This window comes from Humulus lupulus, chromosome 7 (genome assembly GCF_963169125.1).
Source record: "Humulus lupulus chromosome 7, drHumLupu1.1, whole genome shotgun sequence".
Classification (NCBI taxonomy): Eukaryota; Viridiplantae; Streptophyta; class Magnoliopsida; order Rosales; family Cannabaceae; genus Humulus; species Humulus lupulus.
This window is the reverse complement of record NC_084799.1, coordinates 137,673,110-137,696,423: the sequence shown is the minus strand read 5'-3', so window position 1 is coordinate 137,696,423 and position 23,314 is coordinate 137,673,110. Positions and strand designations below refer to the sequence as shown.

At 32.4% G+C, this 23,314-nt stretch overlaps 1 non-coding gene across 1 annotated transcript; it reads left to right on the top strand.

Moving 5' to 3' along the window:
- Positions 1-18,175: 18,175 nt before the first annotated feature.
- On the top strand, positions 18,176-18,282 carry LOC133793332 (small nucleolar RNA R71). The gene has a single exon (XR_009874780.1). It is a non-coding gene; the product is annotated as a small nucleolar RNA R71 (small nucleolar RNA).
- The last annotated feature ends 5,032 nt before the right edge of the window (positions 18,283-23,314 follow it).

Below are 23,314 nucleotides of genomic sequence, written 5' to 3'. Positions count from 1 at the left end.
ATAATCAAATTATAGATTTAAGCTCAATAACTATTTAGTTCCAGAATTAACCCTTAAGGGAACCAATATTTGATCCTCTAGAAAAGTATGATTCCATTATTGTAATTCATATTCCTAACCATTCATGATATTGAATCTCCAAAACAAAAGTCATTCGCCTCATTACAATAAGAAATCTTAATGAGTGAATCAAAAGATCTAATAAACACAAACAGGAGTTCATGAATACTCGGGATTTAGACTAATCTACAAATTATCATCTATTATGATAAGAATCAAATCTTTATGTCAAACGACAAGTTTATAAAGATAATTAATTCTTATCGGTCTTGTCATATATAATGTCTATTATATACGGAACCTTTACTAAGATGTCTATCCACATCAGTAATTTAAATCTAGATCACTTGCATCTTATATGCAGAGTAAACCACACTAGTAACCATTCATTAAAGCTTCCCTACTTTAATATGTTACTGACTATTTTATTCATTATATACAATCTTAATTCTCTCGTACTAATACAAGATCATATTCTCATGAATGAATAAGGATTTTTCTTGATATTATCATATAATTATTTCAAACAATAATTATGATATTCAAATATAATAAAATTGATCTTTTTATTTCATTCAATAAAATGACTTTACATTCTTTTAGAGCATTAATCCTAACAATCTCCCAATTTCCCTTAAAGCAGCTGAGACATTTTTCTTAATCTCATGTCGCATGCATGACCCGTAAACGACTTTCCAGGAAGTATCCTGGTAAACGGATTAGCCAGGTTCGGTTCCGATGCTATCTTCATATCAGTCACATCACCACGATGTACAATCTCTCTAACCATATGGTATTTCCTTTCTATATGCTTCCCTCTCTTGTGGCTTCTTGGCTCCTTGGAGTTAGCTACTGCTCCACTATTATCACTGTAAATGATTAGTGGCTTATCCATATCTGGGACTACTTCTAGATCAGTGTAGAACTTTCTCAACCAAACCGCCACCTTAGCCGCTTCACAAACTGCTATGTATTCAGTTGGAAAAATATTCAGAGCACGCAACGAAATTGGCATGGTGGACCCATTGTTTCAAGAACAACAACAGTAAAAAAAATTTCATCACTCATATAAACAATTTATATGAACAAGAAATCATCCAGAAACATTAACATACAACATTATTAATTATGCAACATATATATATACACAATATATTTATATATAACATATAAACAAAAAAAATTCAAGAAAATAAACAATTACCTCTTGAAGCATATCAAGTGTCCTTGAGTCTTTTTGTATATTTTTCGATATTCCTATCCAAAGTTTTGAGCACACAAACCACGATCTTTCAGAGTATTCTCTATACCTCAAGATGTGTGTGGGTACATAGAGAACATGAGTTTGTATTTTAGGAATCAAAAGTATTTCTCAACACATGAGAGCTTGGATTATGGTCTAAGAATAGATAGAATAAAGAAGAAGAAGAAGAAGAAGAATGAGTTTTGTCTCACAAAAATTATGAGAACTATTCTGAATTGTGTATTGTGTGGTATTGTTGTGTGTGTTCTCTTCTTCTTCTATATCATATATATAGAGATTTATATTACCTTATTATTCCTAATAATAATAGTAATATAATAATATTATAATGATGATAGAATTTGATTTAGGTAAACATCTAACTTACCAAATTTGAAAAAACTATTTTCAAATTATTAAATAATTAAATAAATAAAATATAAACAACACTGATATAATATTAGTGTAGTCATACTGGACTGTGTCATGCGTGGACTGCAATATCATTTTCAGGGATATTGCATTTTTCTTTTATTTAATTATTTAATTAAAATTAATCGTCCACAAAATAAGGTATTTATCTTTTCAAGGAAAAGATAACCATATTTCAAGATTTAAATTTTAAATTCAAAATTCAAAATTCAAAATTCAAATTGATGATCATCATTATCATCATCTTTTAAAATTCAAGAAATAAAAAACTATTTTTTGACTTACCAATGTTATTTTCTCCCACTCAAATAAAATAATTAATTTAAAAAATTTATTTATTTATTTATATATGAATTTCGAAATTTTACATATTTAAATTAATAAATATATTTTTGAAAATTTAATTAATTATTCAACCTCAATTATCATATAATTATATACTTGACCCGAATAATAAAATTCTTCTCAAATTTCCAAATTACAATTATACCCTTGTATCAACTCTTACATTGATATGGTGTTGATAGAGCCACCTTGTGGACCTATGTACCTATAATATCAAGCTCCAATAAATATTACATTATTAATCAAAGCTCTTTTGTTAAATGATCATATTTATTAATCTCATGATTACTCCACTATATATATGATATTGAACTCTTGATAATTACATACATATAGTTACTGAATACTTTATTAAAGAATAAAGTGTCCATTGATATAATCATTACATACAGTGTTAATCCTCTATTAATGGTTCATAATTAAAATGGAATAAAATTACCATTTTACCCTTTTAGCTATATCTTGTTCCTAGAGTACCATTGACTTTACTAGTGAAGGTTGTGTCACAACAAGTTTGCGACGTGAGCGCTCATAACCTTTTCAGTTCCAAAATCCAACCCAATAGGGAACCATTATCAATATATAAGGAGGTATAGATTCCATATCTGTTTACGTCCCCAGCCATACACATCATTGAGTCCTCAAAACAATTGTTCTTAGCTTAATCATTCTGAATAACCTTTAACGCATGAATCCAAGGATCAGAAGTCATATATAGGAGTTCATAGCAACCTCAAGATTACGATTATCGTGTATATGATCATCGTTTGATGTGTTTCATTAATACTATGAAATGATGTTTAAACAAGTATTAACAAATCACATCTGGTCCAGTTCTACATACTCTCAGCATGCAAAGTGCCTCCACTAAAGTGTCCTACTACACTAGTAACCCGGATCTAGGTCACATGTATTCATAATACGAGTGGACCGTACTAGCAGTAATTAATCTAAAGATTCCATAACTTTATTTTATTGCGAACTATTTTAAGTTTATTATCTTAATCTCGATCCTTTCATGCCAATATGAGATTAAGACGACATAGATAAACTTTGGAATTTTCTAACATTTACTTAATATTATCAATATAATATCGGACATAGCATATATATGTAATAATTCAATTCAATTATTTATTTCATTTAAAACATTTGTCAACTACAATTGCTTTAAGGACACTATTCCCAACATATTCGGCTTCCATGGTTGAATCTGTTATGTTGGATTGTTTAATACTCCTCCATACCACAACTCCTCCACCAGGAGTGAATGCTGACCTAGACGTTGACTTACGACTGTCTTTGTCTAATTGGAAATTAGAATCAGTGTATCCAGTAGGGTTCAACTTACCCCCTTAATATACAAGCATATAATCTCTCTTTCTCCTAAGATGACTGAGAATGTGCTTTACTACAATCCAGTGTTCCAAACCAGGATTTGATTGATAACGACTCACAATCCCTATTGCATAGCATATGTCAGGTCTTGTACACAACATGGCATACATTAGATTGCCAATTGCTGAAACATATGGATACTTTCTCATATCCTCTTCCTCTTGAGGTGCCTTAGGACATTGTTCCTTGGAGAGAGTAATTCCATGTCTGGTCGGTAACTGACCTTCATTGGAATTCTCCATAGAGAATCTTTCAAGCACCTTATCGATATAATTATCTTTAGAAAGTTCCAAGAGCTTGTTCTTCCTATCCCTAAGGATTTGGAATCCTAGAACATAGCTCGCCTCATCCAAATCTTTCATTTGGAACTTTTCGGCTAACCACTTCTTCACGTTTGACAATGTCTCTACATTGTTGCCAGTGAAGAGAATGTCATCCACATAATGAACTAGGAAAACCACTGCTTTTCCTTTGATGTATTTGTATACACATACTTCGTCGACATTATGTTCGAAGCCATATGTTTTAATTGTTTCATCAAAGGTGATATTCCAAGAACTAGATGCATGTTTTAATCCATAAATGGATTTCAGTAACTTACACACCTTTTGATCTTCCCCATTCTTGATGAACCGTTATGGTTGTACCATATAGATACTTTCATCAAGATAGTCATTCAAAAAGGTTGTCTTGATGTATATTTTCCATATCTCATAGTAATAGGTGGCAGCTATAGATAAGAGGATGTGAATAGATTTAAGCATGACCACAGGAGAAAATGTTTCTTCATAATCAACACCTTCTCTCTGAGTTAGTAAAGGATTACGACTGTGAAATCCTATACCACCCAGGAAAGGCGAACGTAGTTGCCGATGCACTTAGTAGGAAAAGTTATGGGAATTTAGCAGCTTTATCCGGAATAGAAAAGCCGCTACAACAGGAGTTGATCAGTGCCGGAATAGAAGTAATTGTAGGCAAGCTGGCTAACTTGTCTATCCAGTCGAATCTGCTAGAGGACATACGGATTGATCAGAGACATGATGACACACTGGCAGCACATATGGGTGCAGTCAGAGAAGGCCAAGCTACAGATTTCTCAATCTCTAGCCAAGGTTTATTGAGATATAAGGATCGGGTATGCGTGCCAAATGATCAAAGTATTAAGAAGACGATCCTAGAAGAAGCGCACAGTACCCCGTACTCAGTTCACCCAGGGTCAACCAAGATGACTCATGATGTTAAGGCAATATACTGGTGGCCAAGGATGAAGAAGGATATAGCAGAGTATGTATCTAAGTGTCTTATATGCCAGCAAGTGAAAGCAGAGCATCAGCGGCCTGCAGGTTTATTGCAACCGCTCCGCTTAGCATACCAGAATGGAAGTGGGACGATATAGCTATGGACTTCGTGACGGGTTTGCCAAGGACGAACAAGCAGCATGATTCCGCTTGGATAGTAATAGATAGACTAACCAAGTCGGCTCATTTCCTACCTGTTAAGACTTCATATACGGCAGACCAATACGCAGACATCTACGTCCAAGAGATTGTACGGTTGCATGGAGTCCCCAAGACGATAGTGTCGGATAGAGGATCGGTGTTTACGTCAAGATTTTGGGGAAGTTTACAGCAAGCTATGGGTACTAAGTTAAGTCTTAGTACATCTTTTCATCCTCATACAGATGGGCAGTCTGAGCTTACGATTCAGATTTTAGAGGATATGCTACGCGCGTGTGTACTTGATTTCGGAGGATCATGGGACAAGTACTTGCCGTTGATATAATTTTCCTACAACAACAGCTACCAGTCAACGATCGGTATGGCACCTTATGAGTTGCTATATGGAAGAAGGTGTCAATTACCATTGCACTGGGACGAGGTATGAGAAAGGTAGCTTCTAGGGCCCAAAGCTATTAGACAAGCTTAAGAAGTAGTAGCGCTTATTAGACAGCGTATGCTTGCTGCTCAAAGCCGTCAGAAAAGCTATACGGATGCCAAGCGACGCGATGTGGAATTCCAAGTCGGAGATCAAGTCTTCTTGAAGATATCTCCTATGAAAGGTGTAAAGCGGTTTGGGAAGAAAGGCAAGCTTAGTCCCCGATTCATAGGTCCTTTTGAGATATTGGACAAAGTGGGACCAGTTGCGTATAGACTAGCCCTACCGCCAGCACTAGCCGATAGTCACAATGTGTTCCACATCTTGATGCTACACAGATATGTGTCAGACCCATCTCATGTCCTCAAGTACGATACGATAGCACTCCAACAAGACTTAAGTTACGAGGAACGACCAGTTAGCATCCTAGATAGGGGGATGAAGCAGTTATGGTCCAAGAGCTTTCCAATAGTCAAATTCCTATGGAGTAATAGTTCTGAATGATAGGCAACGTGGGATTTGGAGGAGGACATGCAAAGCCGGTATCCGGAGTTATTTGGTAAGTAAATTTTGAGGACGAAATTCTTTTTTAGTAGGGGAGAATTGTAGAGTCCAAGAACTTTACTTAGCTAAGTAGATAGTAGTATAATAGTAATAATAGTATTATCTTTGTAACTGTGGATTTTTGGTTCAGACCGGGATTTATTTGGACACTCGTAGTAGTACTTGTAGATTTTCTAAGTTTAACCTATAGTTTAAGAATATTAATTTTAACCTAAGGTTTGATTAATATGACTGATATTGAGGATAATATTTAGTATACTATAAGGTTTAAATAAGAACCAATAAGATTATAGCACATGTTATGTATGGGTTATTAATGATTAAGTATTTTGAGGATTAAATTTATTAAGGGTAAAGTTTGAATGCTCTAAGGTCAGTCAGCAGCTTTGAAAACGTTTGAGGGCTTAGTCAAGGCTGTTTACTCATTTCAAATTAAGTTAAAAATGTGTAATTTCGTGTTTAAATAATCAGCGTATGCCGATATATCGCAGCACGAAGATACGAAAAACCCGAAACGATGCACAATTGCCTCGGGCATACTGGCCCATGCGATATATCGCCTACAGGGGGCGATGTATCGCCCCTCTTAGAACATTTTGAAAGTTTTCAAAATCATTTCCCATTCAAACCTTCAACCTCTTGATAAGTCCAGCATCTTTTTGAACGAGTCTTCAGCCTCTGCTGAACGATAATTCAAATTATTTTCACTTTAAAAGCTATTATTTTTTTTCAAGTTAAATGAAGATCTCTTCATTCCTAAACTCTATAAATAGGACCTAGTACCCAGCCATTATTCATCTATTACTCTAAGTTTAGAGGCTGCAAGTTGCTAGGTGAGTGTGAGAGTGTAAACACTTGGGTTGGGAATCATAAGCTTGATTATCATAAGCTTATCAAACACTTGGGAAGTAAGGTTTTATAGCATTTCGGTTCAAGGTTTGGATTGGTCTTACAAGTCTTCAAGGTATTTCCACACTCTAGTTCATTGGTTTTATTTTATTTAAGTTCTCATAGTCTTCTACTCAGCCTTCTAACCTTATTCTTATTTTGGTTAGGAAATCTAAGTTCCTGAGCACAAGGTTTTGGTAAGTATATTTTAATAGTATAGTTCCTTCATCTCTTTCATCTCTTTTTCTTCAATAGACTTACCCTTTCATAAGGTTTTTAGGAGTGTTCCAAAGTCCCAACTCTGTCCTCATATCCCGGTAATTTGGTAAGGAAAATAGGATAGAATTTATATGTTATATGCTTCTATATGTTATCTTATGATTTTATGTTATGCAATATGTTATGATATGTATGATTGTAGACTTGGGCATATGACCCATATGACTAACAAGACCCCATATAGATTATGGGCATATGACTTGCTTAGCTAGCAAGACCCCACTAATCTAATGGGCATATGACTTGTTTAGTCTATGGGACCCCAAGTGATAATGGCCATTATAGTATGTATGTGATATAAGTGTTATGCTATGTCATGTTATGTTTTTATGTTTTTATGAATTTTATGTGTATGGACTATGTGTTAGATTTTCCTTGCTAGGCATTAGGCTCACTCCTTTTTGTTTATATGTGCAGGAAAATAGCTATAGTGGCGGGAAAGGTTCGTGGATGCTTGGGGAATGTGTATTGGTGATGAATGGATTCAAGGAGTCGAGAGTTTTGATTTCGAGGATGTAGTCTTTATTTATGGTTTATGTGTATTTTTCCGCACCTATTTATGTAATCTCTTTTCATTTCAATTAAGATATGTTTTCTTTTTAAAACAATGGGATCCCATATCCTGCTTTGAGTTTATGTTAGTTTAAACATTGGTTTTTTTACAAGCTTTTAATAAAATTATAGTATTTTCTCTTGTAAGTTTTATTAAGGATTAGTGTTTATGTATAGTTTTCGTTAATGGTCCAAAAGTCTAGAGTAGTTGGGTCATTACAGATGGAGTACTCATACCCACCTCTTGCTTGACATTGATTGGACCACATAAATTGATGTGTGCAAGTTCCAAAGGTTCTTTAGCTCTATTGCCTTTCACTGAGAAAGGTCGTTTGGTCATTTTTCCTTCTAGACAAGATTCACAAACTGGAAGAGTTCTAACTCTTAGTTCTCTCAAAGATCCATCTTTTGTTAATCGGTTTATCCTATCTAGACCAACATGACCAAGTATAAGATGCCAAAGATATGTCTCATCCTAATTTGAAACTTTTGTCTTTTGTTTCCTAGCAGTTTTGCTACTTTGAATAATTATGAGTTATTAAGCTCTTGTTCATTAGGTTTGAGAATATATAGTCTGTTTGTATGTTCTGCTTGACAAATTTTGAGACCATTCTTCGAAATAATAATCGCATTATTATTTTAAAAAAATATCAAAAGATTGTTCATGCAACAAAGATAAAGAAACTAAATTTCTAGAAAATCCTGGAATAAAATAAACATTGTTCAAAACAAGATAATTGTTCCCAAAAATGTAAACGGAGTGTTCCTTTTGCTCTAGCTGAAACAAGCGCTCCACTTCCAACTCGCATGGTCACCTCTCCATCAGCCAACTCCTATGAAGACTCAAGTATCTGCATACAAGAACCAACATGGTTAGTGGTTCCTCAATCTAAAATCATATTAACCTTTCTTTTTCAGCTCTGAGAGATACTTTTTACAGTTTCTCTTCTAGTGACCTTCAACTCCACAATGGAAACATTTTCCTTTTGGTTCTTTCTTCTTGGAGTTATTGTCATTCTTGTTATCCTTGGGTTTCGGTGCCTTCTTGCTTCTTGGACTTCTTTCCCTTTCCTTTGTCCTTATTGTTGCTCTTCTTCCTCTTCTTGGATTTATCCTTAGAGTTTGAAGGTTTCTCCTCTACCACATTTTTCTCAGCCTCTTTTGTAATGGATTTGTTAAGAGACTCAAATGTCTGTAGTTCATTCAATAGCTGGGTCATGTTGAATTCTAACTTATTCATAATATAGTTGGTGGTGAATGCAAAAAAGGTAGGAGTAAGCGATTCAAGTATGATGCTTACTTGTGTACGCTCATCAATGATGGGCCCATGTATTTCTACTTCATTAATCATGTTAATCATGCTCAAGACATATTCACGTACATAAACACCATTCTTCATCTTAGAAGTCATGTAGGTTCTAGTAGCCTCATGTCTACTTTGATGAAATTGATGTCCAAACATAGCCTGCAGATAATCCATTATCTCAAACGCAGTTTCCATGGGTTCATGCTTTGTTCTGAGAACATCATCCATGCTCACAAGCATGTAACACTTCACCTTGTTGTTGGATTGAAGCCATCCATCATACTTATCTCGAACATTCTTCGGGGCAGTGACAGCGGGCTCTTCAAGACATTCCTCGGTTAGGAAAGATTTATGGTTCACACATATTAAAATAAGAGTCAGGTTTGATTTCCATCTTATAAAATTAACACCATTAAGTTTTTCAAGTGAAAGTAATGCAGTTATAGGATTGCCACCATTTGACATTACTGAAAGAAATAAAATACAATAATATACTATTTAAAAAGAATATCAAGTATTTGAAAAGTAAATATGATGCATGAATGCAACAATTAAAACAAATAAATAAATATTTATTTTTTCACGATAAAACTACCCAACAAATAAAGTGTCACCTTATGGTGAGTCAAGTTAAATTCGAATAGCTTATAAGAAAATCTTATCTTTATAATTTAAAGCTCAAAATAACTCTTTGCTTTCTCTTTAAAAAATAAAGTACCACTGGTTTGGTCAAGATGCAATTATCCACTGCAAAAGCTTAATTGCATATTTGTAAGTGTAACCCATTATTTCGGAATTCATGTCGGTCAAGCCTAAAATACATCACTTTTTCCTATCTTTGTAAGAAGCAAACCTTGGTATTAATATGTCTAGAAACCTCCCTTAGGGGGACGGAAACAAAGTCGCCTTAAGGCCCTATTCATATTTCATGGTATTTTACTAATGATGGAGACCATAGGTCACATTGAGATGTTTACCTTCTCCCACTTACTATTTTAGAAATAATGTGTTTTATTAAACTAATAAATTAATTCCAAATTAATCACTAGTTTATTAATAACCGATGAATGTAATTAATTACAAAATACATTTAATTATAAAAGGGCCTGTTTCTACAATTAATGTAATCTAGATAATTACCCACTACATTCATCTAACTTTACTAAAACATTTTTCAAATAAAGTTTGTTATCTTAAATGCCTATAAAAACTATTGCATTTATTATGGTATGAGTTACCAAGTTTTAACAATTTAATACTTAGTAGTTTACATGCAATTGATTTCTCCAAAAAAATTAGAACAATCCTAAATAATCATGCATCTAAAAGTTGCATGATTAATGAAAATTTTCTGGGGTTTCATGAATGACATATAATTGACTAAGGCATGATCATGTTATCAATAAAACACTAATTAAAATTTATTTAAATAAATTGAATAAATAAACAATAAATGATGAACCGAGTACTAATGGGTATTTCTAAATTTACAATATTTGAAAAAATAGAAATAAAATTTCAAAATAGCCTTTGACTTGTTTTGAAGACTGCAATAATGCTTCTCCTCTCTTTTAGGTTTTCTTGCTAATCTTTAGGAATTTGTTAGGCCCGACTAATTAATTAGAAACTAACTTTCCAATTAATTTACTTAATTAAAACTAACTTTTAATTAAATAACCATTTTGTCATCTTTTTAATTTAGTTGAATTTAAATAATTAAAGAATCACATTCTAATAATTATTTAAACTTAAGATAAAATCTTAACCAACTAAAAGATATTTTATTTTTCCAAAAGAAATAAAATAAGATAATTAATCTTTTAAATTCAAAAAGTTTGAAAATTAATTAAATAAAACAATAATTACACAAAAATATGATCTAGATTTGGGAACCAAGATTGGTGCCCTAGACCACTAGGGTCTGCGGCACCATGGCAGCCAATTGGGCTTGGCATGGCTCATGGCTAGGTGGTTGCGGCATGGGGCAGGGGCTCGCATGACAGTGGCTCCAGAAGGATTGGCACATGCAGAAGGTGGCTGCCTGGGATCGCGCGCTGGTGGCAAGGAGGGATCGCACGGGATCATGCGGGATCGCATGAGGTGGCAGGGATGGCTGGGGCTTAAGCGCGCATGAGGTTGGGTGCCTCTTGGCTTGTGCGTGCACAGGTAATGCAGTCGCAGAGCTTGGGCCTAAAGGCTCGGGTCTCTACCTCTGTGGTTGGTGGCTCGGGTCCTTCTTTTCTTTATTTAAAGAATTTTAAGATCTTAATTTCAAAAACTAAAATTTACAAAACTCCTTTGTCCTTTATGGCTTACACAAGATCTAGAAATTCAAATTTCTAACCCAATAGGACCCCATAGACTCATTACTATCCTCTTCAGTGACATAACACTTGGTTAGGTTTAACTCGAGAGGGACATCAACAATTTCCTTAGTGGCCACCACACTATCAACTATATCAACTGAAAAATAACTGTCACTAACTCCAGGGTAGTTCATGACCTTGAATACCACCTCTGTTGGTATTAAAAGAGCAAATCAAAGATACGCAGCGGGGAATGGGCCCTTTTTAATAATTATTAATACTAGCCAAGATCATACACACACATATATATATATATTAAATCACATACAATTAGATTAGAGATTACTTCTTGTAGCCTGTCCTCGAATCTTTTTGTATAAAATCAATGATCTTCCTATCCATGTTTTGAAAGCTCACACCTTGATCTTCCAGACTATTCCTCAAACACACGAGGACGTGTATGGGAACATGGGATTCAAAAGGTTGATTTATGACTCTCTAGATGTACTCAACACATGAGATCTATAGAGGTTTGATAAGAGAAGAGGAATTGAATAGTTTTTAGGTTTAGGAAAACTATCGCTTCTATTTCAGAGAGAGTCTGACAGTCTATGAAAAATAATTAACTTCTTTTGAAAAGTGTCGCTTCTTTTTAGGTTTATGTAAAGAACGCCCTAGACTAGTACTTAATAAAACATTCACATATCATTGGTCCATAAAGAAAACAACTTTTATAAAGGTCTTAGTGGGCACTTGCTTAAAATAATGCAAGTTGGGCCCATTAGTTTAAAAAGAAAATATGAGTTTTTATGTAAAGTTCAAAAGAAACAAAATTAAATAATTAAGTCCCACTGATAATTTAGAAAGTCTCTTAAAACATAACATAATTAAATTGACGTCCTAAAGTGATCGTTTATTCTGTCCATAGGATACCCCACACCATACACCCTACGACGATAGAACTCCTCACGTCACCACGTGTGCCACAAAGAAATCATATTTGCTACCTGGAAGGGAAAGTAAGGGGGTGAGCTAAAAGCCTAGTAACGAAGTACAAACAATAAGCAAGTAAGGATACAAGAAATACAACAACTATCGTTCATCTTAAACATCATGACATCATAGCATATCATAACATTATCGTAACATAACATCATATCACATTCATACAACATTCATGATGAACATGGCCCGCTAACTTGTCCATGTCACCCTATGAGGTAAACAAGAGTCTATGGTCCTTGAATAACCTCGGCGCGTCCGCCCTAGGAGTTACGTCTTTATATCCTTAGTAACTCGGGTTACATCTTTATATCCTTAGCAACCCATTTGATGTGTCGCGTTCATCACGCTAACATCTATTCATAAACATATCATATTCATACAAGCCACATATCATCACGTTATGGCATTCATAATTCATAACAATTCATTCATACTACTCTCAACGAGCCTATACCATAACCCTTCTATAGAATCTATCTAACTTCCTTACCTCAGGTCCGAGCTAAGAAATTTCACAACCTCTCAACGAGCCTATACCATAACCAAAACAACATTTCTTAGGTTCATAAAATTACTATATTGCCCTTTCATACAACTCATGTGTGCATGGACCATGCACACATAATAAGAGTTACACATAACATGCAATTATTCTTAACTACACATAAGGCCATAAAAGAATAATGCTCATTTTACCTATTTTACATGCATGACCCTTCTATAAAAACCACATGGTTAAATAATAAACATAATTTTGGACGTAAAAGTGGATTTGCATGTAACATGCATACGTGGAAACATTGCGTAATTATGACGTTCTAAAAACGATAATTCTACATATCTTACTTTTATCGTTTAAAAATTTATAGACTTGTAACATGCTTTATTTTTCTTAAAATTCCTAGGTTGATTAAATTTCTTAAAACATTATTTTATTTTATAAAATAACTTTATTTAGCTTAAAAAAAAAGTAAGATATGTGACAATTTCATTTATTATTCTCAAATTACAATGAGATAACAAAAGCTTAGAATTTATTTAAAATACCTTTGATTACTATGTTTCTTTAGAAAAATCAATTTTAATATTGGTAAATTGTATTACCTAAATGATGGGAGAAAATAATATATTTAAGTGTAGGAAAAATATATTTTATTTAAATTATTTAAGACTTAGTTTTATGTAACATAAATCCATATGTGACAATTAAATAATCATTTTTAAACTTTTAAACCAAACTTTCAGCCATTATTTAATTCCTTTAAAAATCACAAATAAATTGATTCTAAATATTTTTCTCTATCAAAATAAAGAAAAATCATAACTTATCAAAATATGCATTCATACCATATTAAAATACCACTTTTAATATTACCATAATTTAGGGTATTAATTTTATTTCAAATACTTATCAAATTCATTTTATTGAAACACTTCACATTTTTTTTTACAAAAATTCCAGCATCCATTTTTATCTTTAAAAATCACCATAATCAATTTAAAACTTCATATTTTTCAAAAAATACAATAAAAATTCTGTAGGTATTTCTTTGAGTAAAATATCATTTTATTATGACTTAAAATACCATTTTTAATTTCATAAAATTAATATAACATCAAGGACATTACTTAGGCATGCAAATAATTTTTTATCAAACTTTTATCCAATTATTTACAAAAAATCAGCAAGCTTAATTTCTCATGAAATTCATCATTTATCTCAAAAAAATTCACATAAAACCATACATGTCCAAAATCTCATCATGCTCTTATTATATACATAATTCTAAGAATATTACTAACATATTCACATGCAATCTTATAAAATCCCTTTTTTTTTTATTCCATTGAATCTACACATGAAATCCAACAAAAACAATAACAATGGCAATAACATATATTAATTCATAAACACCATATTTCGTACATGCCTTTATAATAACCTTAACATATTTCTATCATTTCTCCTTTTATGCATATCATGATTCATTGGTACATAAAATCACATACATCTTATCATATTTCTAAAATAATTATTATTTCAAAACATACAAGAAAATACACATGATTGAACTTTTTACCCCTAAGCCTAAACATTTAAGATCCACCATAAAACATCACAAAATTCCCATCTACCTTCACATAAAACCTAGTATGCATCTATTATCATTTTTTTTTTTTGCCATTTTACATAAATCAATGATTTAAAATAACCATAGCAATATAAACATAAAATATAATCCTCATATAAACCCCATCAAATCCATTTTCTCAATCATTCCCATGAGCCCTTTTTAAACAAAACATATTCCCTTAAAAATACAAATCATAATGACCAATCCTACAATAATCAAACCATTAACATCACCATCAACAACCTCAAAGATAAACCCATGAAAACCAACATATAGGCTAAGAAAAACCATTACCTCTCTTGATTGTTGAATCAAGAACACTCTAGCAAGAAAACCTTGTCACCTATAGAGGATTTCCAAACACCATACATCCAAAGAAAGAAACCACAAAATCAACCTTAGATTAGAGAAGAGGAGAAGATACAAATGCACATATGTGAAACTAGTAGATGGATTCTTACCTAGGGTTTGAAACCCTCTTCTCCTTCTCCTTCTCTTTCTTTTCTTCTTCTTCCTTTCTTCTTCTTCTCTAGAAAAATATGGCCGCCTTCCTTTCTCTCTCTCTAGCTCGCCTCCCTCTCTCTCTACCCTCTCTAGATGTCACGGCCAAAATGGCCTATTCCCTTCATAATCCCCTTTTTAACTTCTCATTTCCATAAAGCCACCACTAAAAGGAAATGGTAAAAATTATTTGAAATTCAAAATTCAAATCTCAGGGATAGAAAATCACTGTGTGTGGTGCCACACTCACTATACAGTGAGTGTATCAACCACACCATTAAGGTTATTCCTAATTTCTCATTTGCTTATTTAATTAATATTTAAAAAAATATATTTATCCCAAAATAAATATCAGTTAATTCAAAATTAACTTCATCTTAAAATATCAGTTTTAGTAAACTGATTCATTAAAGATTTCTTACTTTAATATGTTACTAACTATTTTATTCATTATATAAAATCTTTATTCTCTCGTACAAATACAAGATCATATTCTCATGAATGAATAAGGAACTTTCTTGATATTGTCATATAATTAATTCAAACAATAATTATGATGTTCAAATATAATAAAATTGTTCTTTTTATTTAATTCAATAAATTTCTTTACATGCTTTTAGAGCATTATATCTAACAACCTCATCTCCTTGAACTCTCAATCGAAGCTCTCCTTTCTGCACGTCAATTATGGCTTGACCTATAGCTAAGAAATGCCTTCCCACTATGAAACCCCTTAGACGCTTGATAGAACGGTATGCCAAATGAATAGTAACTATAGTGGGTCTTGCCTCGCCTAACCTAAGTCTCTTGAAAATTAACAGTGGCATCAAGTTAAAGCTTGCTCCCAGATCACATAATGTCTTCTTATAATCAATGTTTCCAATGGTACAGGGTATGGTAAAACTTCCTAGATCTCTCAACTTCTGTGGGAGTTTCCTTTGCAGGATGGCACTGCACTTTTTAGTCAACGCCACTATCTCATAGTCACCCCATCTTACATTTCTTCGATAGTATTTCCTTCATGAACTTAACATAGCTGGACATCTATTCTTAGGCTTCTACAAAGGGGATATTGATATGCAGTTTCTTAAATACTTCGAGAAACTTTGCAAACTGCTTATCTAGGTTGTTCTTGTGTAGCCTCTGTGGAAAAGGGGCGTTGATGTGATGCTCTATACTCACTGGAGGTTCCACTGTTTTGTCTAGTTTATCCTCATTACCCCACTCTTCACTCATATTCATTCCAATTGTGTTCAGATCATGTTGATACTCAATCTTCTCAACTAACTGTTCTTGTCTTGGCCTCGAATATTGTGTTCCACTTCTCAAATTAATGGCTTGGCATTGTTCTTTAGAGGTTCACTATAGTTGAACTAGGAAACTCTCCTTGAGCTCTGTTTGCCATTAAACTTGCCAATGGACCAATATGAGTTTCCAAATTCTTAATGGATACCTTGGTTTCAGTCATAAACTAATTCAATACATCAGGTTGCGCTTCAGGTGGATTCAATTATAGGTTGTTGTTGTGATGGTCTAGCCTATGGTTGATAGAATCTAGAAGAGACTATTGGAAAGACTATTGTGGCTGTTTGAACTGTTGTTGGTTTTGTGGGAAAGGCTGTTGTACGACTTTGTTATTTTTCCATGAGAAGTTAGGGTGATTCCTCCACCCTTGGTTGTATGTCATCGAAAATAGATTATTGGCTGGTCTTTGGTAATTTCCTATGACTTGAACTTGTCCCATAGGCATATTGTTCATATCCATACCAAGACACTAATGTAGTTGATTGGCACTCCCACATGCCTCACATAGACTCTGTAGTTGCATGACATGGGCTGAAATGTTGCTCTGATGTTGTTGTTTCATTAGGGATGCCACTTGAGCCATTACAATTAAAATGGTATCTAATTCGATCATACCAGCCACATTCTTTGCATTTTCCCTCTCTGTAGGTCACTGGTAGTTGTTCAGGGCCATCTCCTTCAGTAACTAATATGCTTCATTAGCGCTCTTGCTCATGAAAGCACCCCTACTGATGCATCTATAATGGTGCGAGTAGTACCTGTTAGTAAAATATTGTTTTGCCTCAATGGAAATGATTATAATATTACAACTCTATGCAATAATATTACAAGTAAATATAGATTGATTAAATAAGGTTACAACTCTATAACTGAAAATACAAATAAACTAAAGAAAGGAAGAAGATGATGATGAAGAAGAGAATAGTGAGAATACAACTCTAAGCAAAAGATTACAAGTAAAATAAAGTGTTTAGACCAAAATGAAAAGATTACAACTCTTAAACAAAATATAAAAGTAAATAGAACAAGAGAATAAGAAGAAAAGCAATAGAATACAAAGAAGAACAGAAACACAATCAAACTCTCACTTACACAACCTAAGTGAAGAGGATTGGGGATCACCAACTTGAACAAGGTTTAAAACCTTTGTCCAAAATCTTATTTCACCCCTAATTCAAGCACTAAGGGATCTCTCTCAGATATTGGAAAAGCTTTCTCGAATTATCAAGCCTCAAGATGTTTCTAGCCAAGTGCTCTAGTGGATAGAAATGTTGGTCTTACAAGTGAGCTATAGGCTCCTATTTATAGAGTTTAGAGACACCCTTTGAATTTCAAATTCCACCAACCCCCATGGTTGTTACCAATGTTTAATTGGATTAATATGGAATTAAAAAAGAGATTTGGGAGTTATTTGGGTTTTTTGAGCCGTTCAACAAATATTGAAAAACTTGAAAATTGGTCAGTTTTTTTGGCCTGTGGCCGCGGCCAGAGACAATGGTGGCCACGGCCACTGGTCTCTATCCCATAGGCCGCGACCACTGAATGTTGGTGGCCGCGGCCACTGACCAATTTCAGCACAAAAAATTGTGCTATTTTTCCAAACGGTTCCAAACCCTCCTAAATGATTTTGTAACTCCCAAAACACATTATTGGGATTAAAATCATATCTCTAACAGCCATATCACATATGGCTTTATGAAATTCATCTCAATATTATATAACAACAATTTTACACAATAAAGGGTAATATTTGGAAGTTACAAATTTGTAACACCAAATATGTTACATTATTTGGATATATCTCATATATCTAAATATTGTAACTCTATATTATATGTTACAATATGTGACACACTTTGTCACATTTATTTAATCTAAAACATTATATTATAATATAATATAATTTTACATTATATTATAAAATAATATAACAGTACCTCCCAACCCATTCTAAAATTTATGGACCAGGATCCACTTCTCAATTCCACTATGGAGACACTTCCTAAACAACTCCTTAAATTGCTCCCATGCATCATATAAAGACTCCCCATCGTTTTGGTGGAAATTATTTATTTCACCTCTCAACTTTGTAGCTTTAGCCGAAGGGAAAAACTTGGCAAAGAAATTTTGGGCTAGTTCCTCCCATGTCGCGATTGAGTTGGCTTGTAGCGAGATCAACCAACTCTTCGCTCAGACCCTTAATGAGAATGGGAACAGTCTCAGCCAGATTGCATCGTCACTCACCCCATTCATCTTAAACATTGCACACAACTCTAAGAAATTGGCTATGTGCAAGTTTGGGTCCTCAGTAGGTAATCCACCAAATTGGATGGTGGATTGAACCATTTGTAAAATTTTCGGCTTGATTTTAAAGCTGTTAGCGGCAATGGTTGGGTGTCGAATGCAGGAGTGCACTCCTGTGACAGTGGGAAGTCCATAATCTCTTGGTGTCCTTGGTCCTTCTTCAATAGTGATCTCAGCAGCAGCTACTCCCCCTTGAACATTATTAGCAGCATTATTCACTGCATTCCCTTGATTCTTAGCCATGGTAGTCTCCAACCTATTATTCTTTCGGTTTTGTATGCATGTTCTTTTTATTTCAGGATTCACTGGTAATATTTCTTGTTGTTTAACACGTCACATAAACAAATACTTCCTCAAATCAAAAGATTAAGGCACTAACTGAATTAGAACATTAATAAAAAAACCAAGTTAGAATAAAAATTAACTATTTTTATATTAATAACACAATCCCCAACAACGATGCCGAAAACGTGTTGTGGAATTTTCAATACACAAGTGCACACAATCGAACAAGTAGTATATTTAAGTAAAGTGTCAAACCTACAAGGATTGTTTAGTAATTACTAAGAATCAATCTTTATTTCTAATTGATTTAACAAATATCAAATTGCAAAAATTACTAAATAAATTAAATGAAATAAAAACCATGAACATAAGAGAACTCAACAATAAAATTCTAATTCAATGTATTTAATATAGGGTTATCAATTTCATCAACTATCCACCTATGCTTCTCTAGCAAAAATTCCAGAATTCCTATCTCTATTGTGATAGCGGATTACAATTGCAAATTATATTCTTATTAGGACATATAACTCTCTACAATAAGCAAACTTCCTACATCTATGTGGTGAATTGAACAAATTGCAGACATTACACACATAATCCCTAAACTACACAAATCATACAGGTACTCTCGTCCAATACAAATCTTTGATTACTTGACTAAAGCATATTTAACCTTCACTTTTAAAATTTTAAATTAAAATCATATTAATCATGCAATATTGACAGGAAATTCATAAAAATTGTATTAGATAATCAGAAAGTTTCAAGAAGAATCCATTAACACCCTAACAAGAAAATTAGTTCATGTTGAACATAAATTAATCCATAAAAATTTATCTAAACATCACTATAGTAGAAAAAGAGAAGAAAAACCATGACAAAAAATTGAATCTTAAATCCTTAGCCTCCGCCGAGCGTTTTCTTGAGTCTCTAGGGTTCCGACCTTCAAAATTCGACATAATGATGCTTATATAGTTGCCCTATGTGGTATATGTGAAATACAACTTTTACCCTTGCTAATAATGCCTTTTGTTTGTACTCATGAAATTGTGCACCGCAGCTCAAGAAGGAAGCACAGCGACCCTAAAGTGATTGTGTCGCGGCTCAAAATGCTCAAACAATAGCACCGCGGCTCAAAAGTCCAATGCTGCGGCCCTCGTCGAACCCATATTTTTTCCTTCTCTGTCTTCCGAAGCGTTGTGACTCAAAAGCATTTCTTTCAAAAATCACCTTTTCAATCCCAAGAACCTCGTCGAATGCTAAAATCAATCCAACGGAGATTTCATAACTTCAATTTCTCTAATTTAGGCATTTCATGTTAAGAATCCCAAGATATCGCCATAATTTAGTCCATTTCTCTATTCTGCATAGGATCCTAAAAACACTAGCAAACATAAGCATGATACTGCACAAACACAACCAAAAAGGCATATAGATCCCCTAAAATTACTCTCCAAAACATTGTAAAAACTATCCTAACACCAGTAGCTCTGATAGGAACATTCAAATTTGGGACGAAAAAATAGATATGAAAATTTGACTGGGTAACTAGTTGCCGTGATGGGAGCATTCAAATCTGGAAAAAAAATCTAATGAAAACGTGAATTGGTAACTGATTACCCTAGTAAAAACATCTAAAAATGGGAAAAAAATTAAATATGAAAACTTGAATGGGTAACCATTAACCCTAATAGGAACATCCAAATTTTGAAAGAAAAAAAATTTTGAAAACGTGAATGAGTAATCAGTTACCTTGATGGGAACATTCAATTCTGAAAAAAAAAAAAATTGATATGAAAATGTGAATGGGTAACTAGTTACCTTGATGGGAACATCCAAATACGAAAAAAAAATCATATGTGTAAATTTGAAAGTAATCAGTTACTTAACTAGACAAAGAAAAAAATAGTCACAATCTTTAATAAAACATAGAAGAAAAAACTGGAACAAAAAAATTGATTTGATTTTTTTTAATATAGTAAAAATAATAAATACAACAATAAGAAACGATAATAAATAATTAAATAATTTGAGTTGAAGGCAAGACGACTAAATATGAGGCTCTCTCCAAAAAGATTCGACAAAAGAGGGAGGAGAAAGAAGATGTCATAGAGAAGAGAAGTTGAAGAGATGAAAACTGAAAATAGTAAAGTAAAAGTATATTTGTGATTTTGAATTATAACATTAAATTACGCAAAATAAAGATTTAACAATATAAAAATAATAAAATAGATTATTTTCTCTTTTTAAAATACTAAACTAATATGGTATAATAAAATTAATATAAAAATAATCAAATAAAAAAGAGTATTATATTTGCACCCCAAAATTTGATTAAGACACCCCTTTTTTTTATTAAAAGTTAATATATAATATATATTATTTTTCAAATTATGCTGACATTTTTCTAATTTTTTTCGTATTCTAAAAAAGTACATATAAATAATATATATTTTCAATATTTAAATAAAAAAGATTAAAATTTGTTAAGGTAAGATTTTAATTTCTAAAAAATTATACATTATTTTAAAAAAATTATGAAAACAAGTTGAATAAAATTATTGAAATTAATAAAAATAAGTTATTAAAGAATGTCAAAGAAATATTTAGATAAGATGTTAAAAAGTATTTTAAAAATAAATTTTATTTAATTAATCGGGTGCCTATATATATTTTTGGGGGTAAAATAGAATTCCCAATAAAAAATACTTAAATGACTAAAATAACCTCCTTAATTAAATAAACTTAATTAAGAGTAAAATTATGGCATAAATGAACTTGTATACAATAATATAGGAACTAAATCCATAAATTTTAAAATTCTTAAAAAAAAAACCATAAAATAAGTTTTTTTTTTGTTGAAAAAAGTCATATTTTTGTGAACTTGTTAAAAAATCCATATTATTTATAAATAACACTTAAAATAAATGACATTTTTTTTATAGTTTGTAAGTGTTGATTGCATTTTTCGCTATTAACTTAATAATAGAACTTAAAGAAAATAAAGAAGATTAACACCGAGATTTTACGTGGTTCAGGTTATAAAACAACTCAAGTCCACGAGTCTTTAGTAGTAGTATTCTAGAATTTTGAGATGGTTGTTGGGGTTTTATGCCATAATTAAAACCCAATATCTTTGGAATATCATTTTATTATCAATAAAAGAATAAAAATCAATTTTTTGACTTGATCAATCACTTTGCTCACATGTTTTATTTTCATGATTATTTATTTAATATAAACTTCTATGAAATCCCGAGAATATAGCTAATTGTATTTATAGTGACGTAATCACAGTGGAATATAAATGTGATTATATGTTCAAACATAAGTTAGTCATAAGATTAGTTAGTGCACAAGATTTACACTGACTTGCCAATCTACAATATGATATACTTACACATTGTAGTTTTATGTTCTTTCCAGAACATTAGCAAAGTAGATAAGATCAGATGTATTTGTTACATCAGACTGGACCGATATTGACAGTAGATAGGATAAGTAAACATAACGTTATTATCTATTCTAGTCATATCATATAGTTGAATATATGTCAATTCAATCTCACTTCTGAGTGGTTAGTATTCTAACTGATTGTATTATTTGAGTTCTTTGACTTGTTCATTACTGGCTTATCGTACGGACTAGCCCATACTTACATCTTGGGAACACGGTAGTATAATTGAGTGAGAGTGTTAATTATAGATACGAAAATCTATAGCTTCTGATGAAGAAGTAAAACGATGGTGCTAAATGAAAGAGATCTCATTTCAGTAATTAATATTAGTTTACTAAAATATAATTTAGAAAGAACTAAGTGTTTCAAGGATAAAATACAATGAGGGGTAAAACGGTATTTTAGTCTCATCTCATTGTAGACCGTCTATAGAGGATGAAGTGACAATTATGGTTGTAACAATGGATAATTAGTAATGTACCTATATTGGTTATAGAGCGTTCTTAGAATTCAAGAGTGTAATTCTAAGTCTTTAGTGGAGTCACGAGGAATTATTAAGTTAGTAAATTTATATGTTTAATTTATGATAACTTATTGGAGCTCGATTTCATAGGCTCATGGTCCCCACTGTACCTTGGATAAAATCATCTAGATAGTCTCAATTAATTGATTTAATTATCAATTAGAATTACCAAAGTTGATCAAGTAAATTTTGGATAGTTTCAGAGAGTTATACAATTTAGAGAAGAAAATATATTTTAGGGCAGATTTATTAATTAAGACAAATTGGTGTCTAAATTAATAAATAAGTTTAAATGAAGGTTCAAATTATAAATAATTAGTTTGATAAAGGATTTAAGTAATTATTTAATTAATTAATCAATAGAAAATAATGCGGGTCTTGATTTTAAGCCCAACAGGCTTATAATTAAATGAGAAATTTCACAAGCCTAAAACCCATGATAATTTTGACCTAATGACTGATATTATCTATTATTTTGTTGCTTTTTTAATTAAAATAAATGACATAATATAGCCTATAAAAGGAATGCTAAGTGAGAGTTGAAAACA